General features: G+C 35.6%; 1 protein-coding gene and 1 pseudogene across 12 annotated transcripts in view; one reads left to right on the top strand and one right to left on the bottom strand.

Moving 5' to 3' along the window:
- CDKAL1 (CDK5 regulatory subunit associated protein 1 like 1) overlaps positions 1-13,661 on the bottom strand; it is a 610,652-nt gene that overhangs the window by 504,766 nt on the left and 92,225 nt on the right. The window lies entirely within an intron of this gene.
- Positions 9,629-12,175, top strand: LOC103545946 (splicing factor 45 pseudogene; annotated as a pseudogene).

Genomic DNA, 13,661 nt, shown 5'->3' with positions numbered 1-13,661 from the left:
GTTGGCAAAAGTCAGAAGTTAAAGGATACCATTAAACTCTAACACAATAGAAGGTAAATTATTAAATAGGTAACAAGAATACAGGCATTTAAAAGATATAAAGACCAAGGTAACCAGTAGAATAAAAATACAAATGTTCCTAAATAACATTTCATTAATTTAAAGAAAAAAATACACCCCTTAGAGAAACACAGCAAATACAAAATAATATATATAATTATAAAATATAACCACAGAGTTGAGACCAAATCTATCAGTCACATCAACAAATGTAAAGAAGTTTAGCTTTCTTTATTAAAAGAAAAAGACTATACATTTGGCTCACAAAGCAAGACCCAACTCTATTCTGTATACAAGAGACATGTCTTAAGCAAAGTAGTTCAAAATGGCTAAAATTAAAGGGATAGACAAAGGTATAACAGGCAAAAGAGAAGAAAGTAGAACCAAGCCAAAAGAATTAAATGTGAATAGAACACTTTAATTCTAGAGCCACAACTGACAATGAAATCACAACACTTAAAAATATCCATGCACCAAATAATGCTGGAACCATCCCTGTAAAACAAAGTAGAACTTCTCAGTGTGAAAGGGTTTCAATCTAAGATGAAACCAGAGGATATGAAATGGATCACCGCACACGTGTGCCCTCAGAAGAATGGAATTTAAGAACTGAGAGACTGATTTCTGTAAATGCCTGATTCACAGAAGACCGATTTATCTCCTGACGAATGAACACCCACCAAGAATCTCTCCCCATCCTCAAGCCAATGAACTAACAGCTTGGACTCTAGCTAAACTCCCCCTTTCTTTGCACTCCTTGCTCATAAATACAGCCCACACCAAACTCTCAACAGACTCTCCTGTAGCTTGCTATAGCATGCATTTACTACAGTGCAATTCCTCTGCTATTCCTGAGTACTCAAACCTAATTTCCGGTAATTCAAGCTTGCCTCAGTTTACCTCTTTATTTAGAGTGACACAAGAAGAAATGTACTAAGAATAAGAGACTTTAACACACTCACCATGCAAGACAAATCAAGCACATGCACACACAAAAAAGTATATAGACGACAAAGAAAATCAGTAAGGTACATTTTATGGATCTACATTAAATGTTACATCTATTAATAAAGAATATACCTTCTTCTCAAGCACACAGTGAACATTCAAAAACATTAATGACATAATAAATCACAAAGAAAGTATCATATCAGTATGCTCTTTAAAGTAGATTAAAAACAACATTGTCTTACCACAATGCAATAAAACTAGAAACTAAAAAACTATTCCTCTGAACAACTCTTGGGTCATAAGAAAAATATAAACTGAAATTAAAGAATTTCTAAAAAAATAGTGATCTTGAGCAGACTATGCATCAGAATCTATGGGATACATTTAAAGTAGTAAGCTGAGGAAAATTTGTATTAATTTGTCACTACAGATGAAAGAATAAAAAAGTGAATTAAATACTTAGCTCAAAAACCAAGAAAACAAAGTAAACAAAAAAAGCATAAGAAAAAAATACAAATATGCCAAATAAAATATAAAAAGGAAAAAAGAGTCATAAAAACAAAGAATTGTTTTAAAATCATGAGACCACTTTTGTAGACTTCTCTGAAAATAAACTTGAAAATCAAGATAAGTTTTTTACAGATACGCAGATTACAAAAAATGCCCCAATTAGAGATAGAAAGCTTAAGCAGATCAATTTCCATAAATGAGACACAGAAATTTATTTAGGAACCATCCCACAAAAAATCAAAAGGTCCAGGTGAGTTCACGGGAAATTCTATCAAATCTTTTAAGACTAGATAGTTTCAATGGTCTATAAAATGTTACAGAGTACAGAAAACGAAGAAAAATGCCCTAACTCTTTTCATGAAGCAAGTGCAATAGATATCCAAACTAGACAGTCAATTCAAAAATATAAAACAACACCATTCATGGATATCGATGCTAATATTCTGACTATTTTTGCACAGAAAATTCAATGCAATAAGAAAATGACACACCATGTGGAATTCAGTCCAGAAATGCATGGTTGGTTCACTATTAGAAAAACCATTAATATTACACATCACATTAATAGATCTAAGGGGAGAAAAATCTATTCATTATCTTCTGAAACAACATTCAACAAAACTTTCAAGAAAACTACTCATTCCTGATAAAACTCTAAGAAAAAAGGGATGTATGGATAGTTTAACATTACAAAATAAAAGTCCAAAAGCCAGTATTTCACTTAATTGGGACACAGTAAAGTTTATCACTATGACAAGAAACAAGGCAATATTATCCACTATCTGTAAAACTATTCAACAGTGTAGTAGAGGTATTTCCCAATGTAATTAGACAAGAGAAGTAAATTAAAGGATAAGAATGGTAAAGAAGAAATAAAGCTGTATTCACAGATGAAATAACAGTACATCTAGAAAATCCTAGAAAAAAACGAATGATAAAAATTAACTCAAACTATAAAAATATTCAGTAACTTAAAATATAAAATAAATAAACAACAGCCTTTATCTACACAAACAATAACCAATTCAAGGATAAAATGATAGAGAAAACCTACATCAGAGGTAGAGAAAACACTTAAAATAGCAACAAAAAACATAACATTTGTAGGAATAAACTTAAGATATGTCCAAAACCTATACTGGGGAAAAGGTTAAAACACTCCTGAAAGAAACAAAAGGAGATCTGAATAAATATAGAGCCATCTCTTATTCTTGGATAGGATGAATCAACATCATAAAAATGTCAGTTCTCCCCAAGTTAATTTATGATGTTAAATTAATTTTTAATTAACCAATAAAAATACCAACTATTTTTTCATAGAGTCAGAATGATGATATAAAAATTCATTTGAAAAAATTAGCATGCAAGAATACCCAGAAAAACACTAATAAAGAAAAACTACAAGGAGAGATTAACCCTAGTAGACATCAACTCATAAATAAAACTTCTGTAAAAACAAAGTGGATGGAACATAAGTAAACAAATAGACCTGTGGAACAAAACGGGAAGCCCAAACTAGCCCCATGTAAATTTGAAGATTTACTATATGATAAAGGTGGCTTCTCGAAACACTGGGGTAAACATAAAATTTTTAAAGAAAGAGTGCTAGGACAATTAAGTAGCTATTCAGACAAAGACAAAAGTAGACCCATAACTCACACCATACATAAGCATAAGCTCCAAATGGATCAGGGATGTAAACGTAAAAAAAATGGAACCATACAAGTACCAGAAGAAACCACGAGTGAACTTCTCTTTAGCCTTGATATACAGAAAGGCTATGACTTAACCATGACTCAAAATCAAGGAGAAATAGAAAAAAAATTTTCATAAATTTAATGACAAAAGTATTTTATATGTCAGAAAAACACCATAAGAAAAGTTAAAAGATAACTGAAAAACTGGGAGAACAAGTTTCTGACACATATCACAAATATATGTAATACATAAAAAACTCATAAAAATAGAGACAACTGATGAAAAACAAGAACATGAACAGTTGGCAAAAACATACAAAAACAGGCAAACATACGGGGCTGGCCCCGTGGCCGAGTGGTTAAGTTCGCGCGCTCTGCTGCAGGCGGCCCAGTGTTTCGTTGGTTTGAATCCTGGGCGTGGACATGGCACTGCTCATCAAACCACGCTGAGGCGGCGTCCCACATGCCACAACTAGGAGGACCCACAACAAAGAATATACAACTATGTACCTGGGGGCTTTGGGGAGAAAAAGGAAAAAAATAAAGTCTTAAAAAAAAAACCTCAAACATAAAAAGATGTTCTAACTCACTCAGACAGAAATGAACATTAAAACCCTGAGATACCATTCTCCCCTACTGAATGGTGAAATTATAGTGAATGACAACATTCTGTTTGAGAGGCTGTGGGGAAATATGCAATTTTCATTCATTGCTGGTAAGAATGCAAATTATTACACCCTTTTAGAGAGTATTTTGGTAATATCTATGTATGCACTTACCTTTCAACCTACTAATCCCTACTCTAAAAATTGATCCTGAAGATACACCTCCAACAAAACAAAAATATATTTGCAAAAGTTTATTCATTGCAGCACTATTTGGAACTGCAAAATACTGAAAACAACCTAAATGCTCACACATAGGAAAGCAGTTGAATAAACGATGACACAGCTACTCAGTGGAGCACTATGCAGCCATAAGAAAGAATGAGGATGATCTCTATCAACTGATGCGGTGTTTCTAGGCTGTATCACAAAAAAGTAAAGAACAAAAGAATATCTAGAATACGCTATCATTTAAGTAAAAAATAACGCAAAACAAAAATTTACAAGGATTCTGCATACAGAATTCTGTATATTTATTCTGTAGGATTATGACCCACAGAATAATCATGAGTCTATACTGATATAAATAAATAACTGAATAAATAAATGGGAAAGAAAAAAATAGTTTTTCCTCACAGCAAAATTCCAATTAATAAATGTAAAGGCATGAGAGAAATAGAAAATTCACAACTTGACTTGGGCTTGTATGTACAAAAAAGAATAACCCAAAAGCTAACGGGAGACAGGTGGAATCAGACTGGAAAGAAAAGAGTAATGGGGATAGTAAAAAGCGTGAGTGTGCAGTGATACTTCTCTTAGTAAACTATTTAGTGTGGTTCTGACTTCGACAACCATGCTAATGTTTCACATACTCATAAAAAAGTAAAATAAAATCAGACAAGAAGTGGGCAGAATCCATAATGGAATACAAGAGGTAACAAATTAACCTAACGGAATACAAACTAATAACCACATTGAACAGGATGGCAAAGGAAAAACTAACCTTTACTTTCCAAAGTTATTTACTTTGGAAAGCAGTATTTTGACTACATATTGTAAGATTAAAAACAAGAAGGACTTAAACATTATATTCTACTTAGTCTGTCTTTTTCACAGGAGGAAGGGTTAGTAATTCTGAAATTACTCTATGTGTTTAATAGGCTTGAACAAATAAATACCTTGTGGAAAATGAGAGCTGTGTTTCTCACTGCTACAGAACGGAGTTACATATTAAGAAAAGGGAGAAGGCTAGAAATAAATCCTAGGTAGCTGAAACAGAATCAAAGGGAGAAGTACAACCTCATGCTTTTTTTAATACTACATATACAGATAAAGCAATACAGAAATAGAGATAGATGTTAGCGTATAATATCATTTAATGATATGATATATCACATATGTCATTTCCTAGCTTTGTCCACTAACAGTGCCTAGAAGCAACGGCATCCCAGTAGCAAGGAGCATACCTAGTGCTCAGATTAGGTTTCTTTATACCACTCACCAATGAAAGAAACCAGGGCTCCTTAGAGAAACGGCTCAATCCAGGACTGAAACAAGGTAAGTACCAGATAAGCCAGAGCTAGTTTGTGGTACCAGAAGATAAGGAGCAACTCAAAGGAGTTTCCATTGGCCAAATCCAGAACCATTTGAGCAATAAAATAATGATAGTAAGGCAGTAAGTCCCACAGAATAAACAACCTTGACCTCATAATGATATAAAATTAGTTAATTAATTAATAAGAGTCAGCTCTTCCTTACAGTAAGATTCCCATTAATTAATGTAGATAGCATAATGGAAACAAAAAAATTACCACTTGATTAAATATCATAGTATTAATCATTGCAGGCAAGAATAACCAACGGATGCTAAAATTAATGGTGAAAGCATGATGAGAAACAGGATATGTGCATAATTCCAAAGTATTAAAATACTTATTAATTACAAAGGGAAAGATAGTAACTTTACAGTAAAGGAAGCTGGAAGCCACCACCTTAATTAAATAAATTTGACACCTAATTATTTTTTATATGTTAAAGTTAACTAAAAAAGAGATGTAACAACATCCTGAATCTCCTTGGTATGACACACAGAGAAGGACACATTATCTATGACTCCCGTATTCTTGATAAAACGCCTAATATCTGAATCTAATCAGGAGGAAATACCAGAAAAGCTCAAATCAGGCAATATTTCACCATATAATTGACCAAGACTCTTCAAAAGTGTCAATATCATAAAAGACAGACAGACTGAGGAACTGTCCCAGATTGGAAGTGATTGTGATATGACAACTAAATACAATGTAGGATCCTAAATTAGATACTGGATCAAAAACAAGATAAAACGTGAATAAAGCTGTATAACAGTTAATAGTATTGTATCGATATAATTTCCTGGTTTGATAATTGCATTATGGTAATGTAAGATATTTAAACAATAGAGGAAACTGGGTGAAAGGGCTATGAGAAGTCTCTGCACTATTTTTACAACTTTTCAGTAAGTACATATTATTTCAGGATGCAAGTTAAAAAATCTTTTAATACTCTATAAAGTTCCAGTCAAAACATGTTTATAAACAATATTTACAATAGCCAACAATTAGGAAAAACCTAAATGTCCATCAATAGGTGAGTGGTTAAATAAAATTTCACGTATATAAAACAGAACACTATGAATCCATAAATAAATAGGAGCACAAAGAAGAATTCTACGAATCTAAAAATGAAAGAATGAGGAAGTTTTATATGTATCTGTATGGTACTATTCCAGGATATCTAGTTGAAGGAAGGGAGGGAAAAGAGAGATAAAAGGAGGGAGGAGGGAGTGACGGAAGAGTAAGAATTGTTGTAACACTTTTTGCTCTTATCAACAATGATGCAATAAATGACTTTACATCCCTAATCCTAGTAGACAAGTGTTTTCTATATTTATAGGAGAGGTCATAAAACACAGAATTGCTAAATCAAGGAGCATGCCTATTTTTAATTTTTATACCTATCAAAAAATTACTTTCCTAGAAGATTGTAGTAATTCAAGCTCCCACCAGCAATGTATCAGAGTAATACACACTTCCCGACAATCTTAGGAACACTCGATCTACTGAAAAAAAATGCAGCCTACTCAGCAAAAAAAAAAAACAAAAAAAATAGTATCTCATTTTAATTCGTATTTCTCTGACCACTGGTGAGGATGAAAATCTTTTCAAGTTTATTTGCCACTTGCATTTCCTCTTCCATAAATTGCTTTTTCATACCTTTTGAGAATTTTTCAATCAAGCTGTCTCATTTAAGGAGCTCTTTGACATTATTCATTCACATATGACATATAAGGCATATATATATGCATATATAATCATATATATATTTTTAAATCTCTACAGATTTTTTTAAAATCTTGTTTTGAGTGTTTCAGGCAATATGGAAATTTTAATCATTAGGAGGGTAAATTTATCATATCTTTCTGGTTGTGATACTATTTGGAGAATGCAACTGCCATTTAGTGGGCAGAAGTCAGAGGTGCTAGATGTCTTCTAAAGCACAGGTCTGTCCTGTACAAAGAATTCCACAAGTCCTGCATGGGTTCTGAATGTCCCATTGCATATTCATGTAGGTAAATACATATTTCCAATATCTGGTCCTAAAATCTAACGTTACTTTACATATAAATACAATGCATTTCTTAATTTCAGGAATCCAACTTTTGTGAAAATAAAGGGAAAAGTTCACTAAGAACTTTGCCAAGACTTGTCATCCATTCTGGAAAAGAGCACCACTAGGGCAGTGTCATTCTTAGTATTGAAGCTGTTAGGACTACACACATATGAGACCTCATTCATTACCCTCACATTCAGTATAATTCTATATCTAGGCGATTTCATTAGGTCTCCTAGTGTACTTGTGCCTAAGCATTTTTATTTTGAAGTATATATTATTGATGTTTCTGTTTATTTTTGCTTACATTAATTATATTCAGAGCATTGTCTTATTTGTAACTACTTGTGGAGATTATATTAGCCATGAATTTCATTTCAGAATAATAAAGGGTACACTGCAAAACACTTGTTATACAAAATGATCATTGGGCCTGATAAGGTTCAAAAACACTCCCCTAGGCCTAGAGGAAAGGAAAAGACTCCCCAGATTCTAGGTCTCTGACTCTCCTCTCCATCACCACCAGGGCATAGTTGGCCCCTCCTCTAATCCCACCTACACAGTATATCTTCTTCCCAAGATCCAGGGTCTCAGCTGCATCTGTGTTCTCCTCTAACACCCAGTTCTAAGGCTCTAACAGTTGCCCAAAATTATTTAGGAAGTGGGACAATGTTGTTGTTAGTGCCGTCGAGTCAACTCCGACTCCCAGCAATTCTGTGTACAGCAGAGTGGAACCCTGCCTGGTCTTTTTTGCACCATCCTCTCATCTTCTGACACTATATCAGACAATGCACCACTGCTATTCATGGTTTTCATGGCCAATTTTTTCAGAAGTGGGTGGTCAGGTCCTTCTTCCTAGACTGTCTTAATCTGGAAGCTCCTCTGAAACCTCTCCACCATGGGCAACACTGCTGGTATTTGAAATATTGGTGGCAGAGCTTTCAGCATCACAGCAATGAGTGGATCAGAAACACACGCTCAAGGAGCCATGTGCCCAGACTTGCTCAATGGAATATCCATCACTTCTATTTTCATATGTTTTTAATTACCATTTTTAAATTTAAATGATCAATGACACCAAAATCTTTATTTATTAAAATAGTAAAAACACCAAAACAATAAAGTAATCAATGTTTCAACTATCGATAATGAAAAAACTATTAAAAAAGCTGATTCAAAACATTTTTTCATTTAAAGAAAAATAAGTTTTTCCCTTCAGTAACTATCATAAAATATTGACAGGAATTTAAGGAAAACATCAAATTAAACTTTTTAGTTTTACCATAAACTTGCTTATCTGATCCCTCTTAAAATAAAAAAGAAATTTATGAGCTAGAAAGCACATCACTGGCTGGCACAAAGAATGAGCTGTTGATTTCTAAAACATTTTGTAAAAGAGATCCTTGACATATACCTTAACTTGTATTTTCCCCAAAACAGTTTCTATCATGTGATTCTGTCATTTTCTTTCTTAATGCATCTACATTGAGAGAAGCAGACACATGTACGCACAGGCACAAACATAACACACTGACCAAAATAAGGAAAACATTAAAGAATGGGCCATTAGAACATAAGTATGTCTGGGCAGTCCATGACAATGGTTCAGTAGTCTATCTCTGCAGGGACACAAAAAGACTGTTGCACAATTTTCACGTTTGATTCTAGGATAACTTGATATCCTCAACTTTCCTCTAATAATATCCAATGGTGCCAATCTACAGTGAGTTTTATAGGACTCTTCCCATTGGTTAGATTTTCACTGGTTATATCTAATTCTCCATTTTTTCCAAGTGTAAAACACTAAATTTCCATCTTAGTGAAAAGAAGCACTTTCTCAGTTGAAACAACCTTTTTAGAATTATATAAAATACTGTTTTCTAACATTTAATTATAGAATGAATAAGTCTCAACCTGTCTTTCAATTGGTTAAGATTGTCTATGATAATTAATTTTAAACTCTCTTTGTTTTGTGTCTCAATTTCTTTTAAAATTTCTACTTTCTAAACCAGGTTTATAATTATAGTATTACAAAAGTGAATCTACATACTTTCCTTACAGATTCCATTTCAAAGATGGTCACTGAAGATCTTAATAGTGGAAACTAGGTATGCGAAAATCCCAATTATCCTTTTTTTATTATTATTTGTGTGTGCAACATCTAAACCATGAGTTTCTCCTGTGTATTCCGTTGTTGTTATTACTTGATCAAAGACAGCTCAGGGTAACCAGAAAGAAGAAAAGTTCTCAAATGTCAACTACATTGTTTCTTAAACATTTCGAATAAAGTAAACTCAAGAAAGAAGGGTCATTTGTTCACAAGTATGTTGAGGAGCTCCTCCAATACAGTGGTCCTGATAAATGAGAAAGATAAATAAAATACATATCTTGCCCCAAAGACTACAACCTGTAGAAGAGACATCAAATTAGCCCCCAGCGAGAATTCTCCTTTTCTTCCTTACTAACAGAACTCTGATTCTGTTGGGAATGACAATGTGACCAGTCTAAACAAATGAAAAGACACTGTATTTCCTAGCCTCCCTTACACATAGAGGTAGTCATGTGATACGGTTCCAACCAATGAGATGCAAACCGAGGGTTTGGAGTGGGACTTCCTACAAAGCTCCTTTAAAGGAGGGACAACCTCAGCTGGCACTGTCCTCTTTGGTACTTCCTCCTTTTTCGAAAGTACATATGATGGCTGGAAATAGCAACCATTTTATACCACAGTGGAAAGAGCAATAAAACCTCAGAAACTTAGCCCTTACATCCTTGAACTGGTAAACCAAAGCCAGCAACTTCCTAACTATGGACTTTGCATTACATAAAGAAAAGTAAATCCCCTATCTTATTTTAAGCCTCTACTTTTTGGGTTTTCTACGATATGCAGCTGAAGTTAATTTCTAAGTAATGCAATCTAACAGGAAAGAGATACAGAAAACATTCTATGAAAAGCTACAGAAGAAAACACTTGTTCTGACAGAGGCGGGGGTGAAGGGCGCTGGGAGGATAAACATATAGAGAAAGCAAACATATGAGTTGGTTCATTCATTTGTTCAACAATCATTGTCAACCACTGTACTATGTTCTGGGATACAGATAAAAGACACACTGCTGCCTCCAAGGAACTCTGAAATGGGGTGCAGACAGATAAAGAGATGATCAAAATACAAGGCTAGCGGTCCGGCCGTCGCGGGTCACGCCGAAGGCGCCCAGCCCGGCCTCTCCGCAGCGCCTCGGCCCCGGTGCGCCGCCGCGGCCCATGGGGAGAGTCGGCCGGGCGGGCCGGCATTAAACTGAAAAGATGTCCCTGTATGACGACCTGGGAGTGGAGACCAGTGACTCGAAAACAGAAGGCTGGTCCAAAAACTTCACACTTCTGCAGTCTCAGCTTCAGGTGAAGAGGGCAGCTCTCACTCAGGCAAAGAGCCAGAGGACAAAACAAAGTACAGTCCTCGCCCCAGTCATCGACCTAAAGCGAGGTGGCTCTTCAGACGACCGGCAGATCGTGGACACCCCGCCGCACGTAGCCGCCGGCCTGAAGGATCCTGTTCCCAGTGGATTTTCTGCAGGAGAAGTTCTGATTCCTTTAGCTGATGAATATGATCCTAGGTTTCCTAATGATTATGAGAAAGTAGTGAAGCGCCAAAGAGAAGAACGACAGAGACAGCGGGAGCTGGAAAGACAAAAAGAAATAGAAGAGAGAGAAAAGAGGCGTAAAGACAGACATGAAGCTAGTGGGTTTTCAAGGCGAACAGATCCAGATTCTGATGAAGATGAAGATTATGAGCGAGAGAGGAGGAAAAGAAGTATGGGCGGAGCTGCCATCACACCACCCACTTCTCTTGTAGAGAAAGACAAAGAGTTACCCCGAGATTTTCCACATGAAGAGGATTCAAGACCTCGCTCACAGTCTTCCAAAGCTGGTATCCCTCCCCCGGTGTACGAGGAGCAAGACAAACCCCGATCTCCGACCGGACCTGGCAACTCCTTCCTTGCCAACATGGGTGGCACAGTAGCACATAAAATCATGCAGAAGTATGGCTTCCGGGAAGGCCAGGGTCTTGGGAAGCACGAGCAAGGGCTGAGCATGGCGTTGTCAGTGGAGAAGACAAGCAAGCGAGGCGGCAAGATCATTGTGGGCGACGCCACGGAGAAAGATGCAGCCAAGAAGTCGGATTCAAATCCACTGACTGAAATACTGAAGTGTCCTACTAAAGTGGTCCTACTAAGGAACATGGTTGGTGCAGGAGAGGTAGATGAAGACTTGGAAGTTGAAACCAAGGAAGAATGTGAAAAATATGGCAAAGTTGGAAAATGTGTGATATTTGAAATTCTTGGTGCCCCTGATGATGAAGCAGTACGAATATTTTTAGAATTTGAAAGAGTTGAATCAGCAATTAAAGCTGTTGTTGATCTGAACGGGAGGTATTTTGGTGGACGGGTGGTAAAAGCATGTTTCTACAATTTGGATAAATTCAGGGTCTTGGATTTGGCGGAACAAGTTTGATTTTAAGAACTAGAGCACAAGTCATCTCCAGTGACCCCTAAGTGAGCTGCAAGCTGAGCAGAGAAGAAAAAGGTGGCAGCCACCTGCATGGCTGTTGGGTACAGAGACTCTTGAAAGAACTTCTAAGATATATGTTGACTGATCCCTTTTTTATTTTGTGGTTTTTTAATATAGTATAAAAATTCTTTAAAAAAAAATACAAGGCTATTTATAGGAGGCAGCCACACACAGCTGAGCCGGATTGTGTCTACAAGGATTGGCATCTTTTTCTAATACCCACAAAGGTGCATCCAATCATCAAAGCCTGTACTCAGAGGTGCTATTAGGACTAGCCTAAGTCCTTGAGCTATAAAAACAGTAACAGAGGTAAACATAGGGTACTTTGAGAAGGATTCGCATCCACAGGAAAGACAGTTAGCTAAAAGCAGAGCTGCATTTTACCTGTGGATTTTATTTATCCTTCACCTCTACCCCTATCCAATTTTCCATAATCACAGACAATCAAGCCTTAAAGTAGTCTAAAATCTAAGTAACTTTTTTAATATGGCCCAGAGGACACTTTCTAAACCTAAGTGCAGCCCTAAATAAGAAATAGAAGCAGTTAATATTTAATATTTTAGTATCATTTCCAATGGGCTTAAAGGTCATGTGTTTTTATTTCATTTATTACCAGTTATTAAAGTACACTACTGAGTGACTAAAAATTTTAAAAGATTATGTTTTTCACACTTAGAGAATACAATAAGGGGAGAGAAAAACACAAGAGTCTTTTTTTCTCTGCTGTTGTATAAACACACACACCAAGAATAAGTAGAATGTCTTTCAAACCAAAACAATAGGAAATCACTCTTGGCCAAAAGCACAGGCTTAGATCATGTTGATTTCTTCTTTAATCCTGCTGAAGCAAGTTTCTGCATGCTTTCTGGGGCCTCCACCTACAGAGTTGTTAGGACAACAGCCAACACATATATTTAATTATGTAAGTATTCAATGCTATCAGCCAGCTGTTGCCAGTACATAATACACTGACCTCTTTCACTTACTCTCTTGCTTAAAATGGCAAAAACAAAGCAACTGTTGATGTAACAGTAATCATGAAATATGCAAAATATTATTCTCTAAAAAGATTTGAGATAACTACAAAGCTCAGCTTTGCATTTTAAAATGCCTTACGACATCTGAACTGTTTTTTCTCTTCCTGATTTGCAAATTAAATCTTTCAACTGTAAATTTAACTATTCCTTCATTTTTTTAAAATCAATCAGGAATACAACCTTAAATATACTTTCTCCTTTATTTCCAATCAAATTTCTTACTGGGATATATCACATAATAATCTCCCTGCACTCCCACTCATCTCCTTGTTTTTCCATAGTTAGGGGACAAGCAACCAAAGCATGTAATAGGAAATTGGTCAAAGTCTGCTCTGAATTATATAACTCTCACTCCTCACTTTAGAAATCAAGAGAGAGCTCTTCATTTATGTTTCCAGAAAGCATGTTCCTCCAATACCATTATTAACCCCAGACTAGCTGACGGGGAAAAAACAATACAAAGTCCTAGCAACAACAGAAAGTAGACTAAACAGAACCAAGACTTAAGACTTAAGTAATACAAATTCACATATGGTAGATACTAAGAAGACCTAATACATAAACAGCAACTTATCCAGAGAAA

The sequence above is a fragment of the Equus przewalskii genome, chromosome 19, assembly GCF_037783145.1.
Source record: "Equus przewalskii isolate Varuska chromosome 19, EquPr2, whole genome shotgun sequence".
Classification (NCBI taxonomy): Eukaryota; Metazoa; Chordata; class Mammalia; order Perissodactyla; family Equidae; genus Equus; species Equus przewalskii.
Note: the sequence above shows the minus strand (reverse complement) of the source record. Positions and strands in the feature narration are given on the sequence as shown.